Source organism: Coffea eugenioides, chromosome 11, assembly GCF_003713205.1.
Source record: "Coffea eugenioides isolate CCC68of chromosome 11, Ceug_1.0, whole genome shotgun sequence".
Lineage (NCBI taxonomy): Eukaryota > Viridiplantae > Streptophyta > Magnoliopsida > Gentianales > Rubiaceae > Coffea > Coffea eugenioides.
Window position 1 is genome coordinate 3,754,200 of NC_040045.1, and position 4,502 is coordinate 3,758,701.

The 4,502-nt window shown below is 33.3% G+C and overlaps 1 non-coding gene across 1 annotated transcript; it reads left to right on the forward strand.

Annotated features, from left to right (window-relative positions):
- Nucleotides 1-1,688: 1,688 nt before the first annotated feature.
- On the forward strand, nt 1,689-1,795 carry LOC113754676. Its single transcript, XR_003465353.1, has one exon. It is a non-coding gene; the product is annotated as a small nucleolar RNA R71 (small nucleolar RNA).
- The last annotated feature ends 2,707 nt before the right edge of the window (nt 1,796-4,502 follow it).

The window sequence follows — 4,502 nt, forward strand, 5'->3', positions numbered from 1 at the left end:
CATTATTACCAATTTTCATTGAATAACAACAACTAAAAACTTGATATTGGTGATCAAGCAACAACAAGTGATAAACATTTATAAATGGACAAGTTAATACAAGAGATAACAAGCATAAATCATATTCAACTCATATTAAATAGCCATAAGTTTCATGTACTCTCTAGATTTAGAAATTTAGCTACTCATGTGATGTAAAGTGAGAAAGGACATAACTTCATTGCATGAACATCTAATGAATCACAAGTAAAGAGATAGATAAAGAAAGCTTAGCCAAGGTGATGAACAAACTCCCAAATCTTCTATTTCTTTAACAAAATGCGACAATATTAGGGCTTCTAGACACTTTTTTCTTAAGTTTAGTAGAATTTTGTCTTAATAGTTAGGCTGGAATTTTAATTTGTTTTTGTGATATATATTACCTTATATCTTTTCTTCTTGTTATTAGTGTATGCACCGGGTTTTATGCGTAGTTGCACCTTTTGATCCAAAAATTGAAAGGATACTACGTAGGCAAAAAAAGCATACACCACAAGAGGAAGAAAAACAACAACAACATATAGAAGGAATATCTATTGAGTTGCTTTTTGAAGAAGAAATGGTGGAAAAAGAAACAAATGGATGAGCTCTTAGAGACTTTGCTCTACCGGGCATATAAGGGTCACAAACAAGCATATTAAGACCTACGGTTAATGCTAACAATTTTGAGATTAAACTATCACTTATTCAAATAGTTCAACAATCTCAATTTAGAGGTAATGTCATAGAGGATCCAAATGCACACTTGGCCACATTTTTGGAGATTTGTGATACAATTAAAATGAATAAAGTGAGTGAGGATGCTATTAGGCTAAGATTGTTTTCATTTTCTTTTTCTTCACTCTCATTTTTCCTCTTACTTTCAACCACCGGAGGATCTTCTAATTACCTATCACTACAAAGAGTAATGGCTTTAACATGCTCCCTCGGATTCGCCTTCATTTTACTCGATAACTGTCCTTGATTTTTATTGTTAATAGAGTTGGCAATTTGACCTATTTGGACATCTACATTTCTATACATAGTTGTAAATTGGTCCATTCTTCTCTCAATTTTTTTCGAATCTTTAGGTGGTAACACTAACTAACTTATCAATTTTATCATTTGACACATTGGCTTTGTTCTCCACATTTTGTTACTTTTGTTGGAATTCCAGTGGATTATTTGGCCTTTGTTGCATTCCTTGATCTTTCCATCCAAAATTTGAATGATTTTTCCACCCTGGATTATATGTGTTGGACTAAGGGTTGTTTTGAGTTGTCTGATTGTAATTATTTACAAATTGTACCTGTTCACTTTCAACACGAGTGTTAGTATCATGCTCTCCTCCACATATATTACAAAAAATAACACCTACATTGGTTTTAGAACTTGAACCAACTCCGGTTTGTTTATTTAACAATTTAATCACGTTGTTCATTTGGGTACACAACATGTTAAGAGTGTCCAATTCAATCATATCTGATTGCCATCTAGAGTTACCTCTGTCATTCGCCCATTGGTAATTATTTGCTGCCATTTTCTCTATCAACCTTTAAGTTTCTTGGGGTGATTTACCCATTAGAGCTCTACCTGCAGCTGCATCAATTATAGTTTTAGTTGAGAAACATAAACCGTTATAGAAGATTTGGACAATTAGCCAATCAGGCAGTCCATGGTGCGAATATTTCCGTAACAAATCTCTAAACCTTTCCCACAATTCATACAATGATTCAACCTTTTGTTGCCTAAAACTTGTTATGTCTATTCTAAGTTTAGCATTTTTACCCTGTGAAAAGTATTTATTCAAAAATGCTAGATAAATTATTCCATGTAGTGAAAGTATTTGGACCATGAGAATACAACCAAACTTTGGTTTTATCACACATAGAAAATGGAAACAAAGATGACCATTTGAGGTGAAAATGACGAATTTTGATCAAGGAATTTAACCCCTCAATTTGAGCAATCATTGTTTTTGATTTGTTAAATAGGGTTAAAATGCTTTTTTAGGATCATTTTACGCATGCGTGCATTGATTATTTTGACAAAAGAATGGTTTGGAATGCACTTTGAGAAATTAGGGCAACAAGTGTAATTTTTGAAAAGTTAAAAATTTCTGTAAAAAAAATTGCAGAATAGAAAATGCAAGCTCAGAAAACATGACCTGAGGCCACGTTTTCATAGGTCACATTTTCCATTCTATAAATTTTGCATAGAAAACGTAAGCTCAAACTCATGTTTTCTCACCCTGCATATTGTCTTCTGCATTTTTTACACATAAAACACAGGCTAGAACATGAGCTAAAGCTCGCATTTTCACTTCTATAAATTAGGATGGAAAATGCAAGCAAAAAAAAATAGGCTCAAGGCTGTGTTTTCAGTTCACATTTTCTAGCACTTGTTTTAAAAGACAAAATACAACCTTCATTCTTTCTTTTTCTTTTTTGCTCCAACTCATGTTTTCTTCACACACTCACACACACTTCACAAATTCTCATTTTTACTCCATTTCATTGTAAGAAATCATCAATCCAACATCTTTTAACATTTTCTAGAGCCTTTTTAACTGATTAAAATTCAAGAAAAACATCCAAAAATTCAATTTTGAGGAGATTGGTGGCTAGGGTTCATAGGTTTTGAATCCATCAATTGGGGGCCAACTGTGGTGATTTTCATAGGATTTTTTGCGTAATCTTTATCACCAAACATCCTTCTACGTGATCGAGATAAGTTTCTTTATCAAATTTTGGTATTTTAGAAGTTGATATTTCTCAAGTTCCTGAATTTTCTGACATCTTCTAATTTTGAATTTTTGGTGGTTATTATGGATGTTTATGGCCTCTAATATACTTATTAAGTTATTTAAATGTGATTACATGTTCAAATTTAGCAATTTGATGCTTCTTGAATTGCTAAAATTTTAAATTTGCTATATTTAGATAAAATTAAAAAATTAACTTGGATTGTTAATCAGCCTTTTTCATTGATTTTACTGGCTAAGATTTGAATAGTTGACGATGGTTTAGCCTATACATTGTTTATAGAGAGTAATTTTGATGAATTTTGTGATTTTTGGCAATAATTTTACTTAATCATGTTTAGAGCTAAATGTCGTTTATTGTGACTAATTTCTAATTGCTATAAACATGATTGTTGCTAAAATCACCAAATTGATTTTATTTGTTGCTCATTTTAATAAATTGGTGATTTTGACAACTTTTTGATAATTTTTGGCATTTTTAATATCATGTCTTTAATGTCACAATTTTGAGTGATTTTGATTATTTACATAATTCTTGATGACATGGGATATGTACTTGTGGTTATTTGAGCCAATTTCAATCCCTATACATGAATGATGATTCTATAAAATGCCTCTAGTTGATATAAGTCAAGGGATTTTTCTATAGGTGTTTTATACGAATTATTTCTTATATAATGTATGACGTGTGTAATTTTTATCCTAGTATCAGAAGATAATTGTAATTTCTTTCTTAGATACTATGGTGAGAGGACAAAGGGCTGTCATATCTTCTTCTTCTAGTAGTGAGGATAGTGAAAGAAGTGAAGAAATGGAAGTGAGCGAAGAATTTGAGAAAAGTGAGGAAGAAAGAACTCTTTCACCACAACCTGTGGTGAGGCGTTGAAGAGGGAGTACTACTCGATGCTCCGAAGTTACAATCTTTGATAGTGCTACATTCACGACCCTAAAAAATCAGGAGTGGCATGAAGAACATGCAAATTTGGGATTTATCTTCGAGATGCATATCAACCCAAAGATAGAGACTACTTATCGCATCATGGAGGCATTCAATCAATTTGGATAGGTACCAATTCTTTCTCGGCCTACTCATTACTATCCAGACTTGGTGCACGAGTTTTATACTAACATAGTCAATAAGGCCAGTCATAGTGGAGAGATGGTAGACTCTTAGGTCCACGATACTCAAATACTACTTTCTTGTGATCTTTTGTCTCGAATATTGGGGTGCAATAATGAGGGGCCGGTTGTCAATTTGAAGAAAGGATTCACTGCTCCAAATAAGAGATGGGATCCCTCACATGCCATGTCTAGATTTGGTATCGCATACCAACCCTTCCACTCCTCAAGGAAAGAGACCATGATTCCTAGTGTCTTCAACACTTGTCATCATCTCATTATCTATATGATGGCGCACAATGTAATTCCTAAGAAGAGAGGTCATATGGAAATATGAAAAAATGATATCTACTTTCTTGACTACATGTTTCACAATAAGGAATCCTTCTTCACCTGCATCCTGCTCTTGAACATTATCATCAGCTATATAAGGACGATGGCAAGAAGGCATATTACTTTCTTCAAGGTTGGATTTTCCCTTCTCCTTTCTCTTATTTTTGAGAGTATGGGTGTTAATTTATCTAGCGTCACTCGAGTACAAGTTCGCCCCAGTGCAAAGCTGGCCATTTCTATACACCATGGGATGGGCATTGCCACGGAG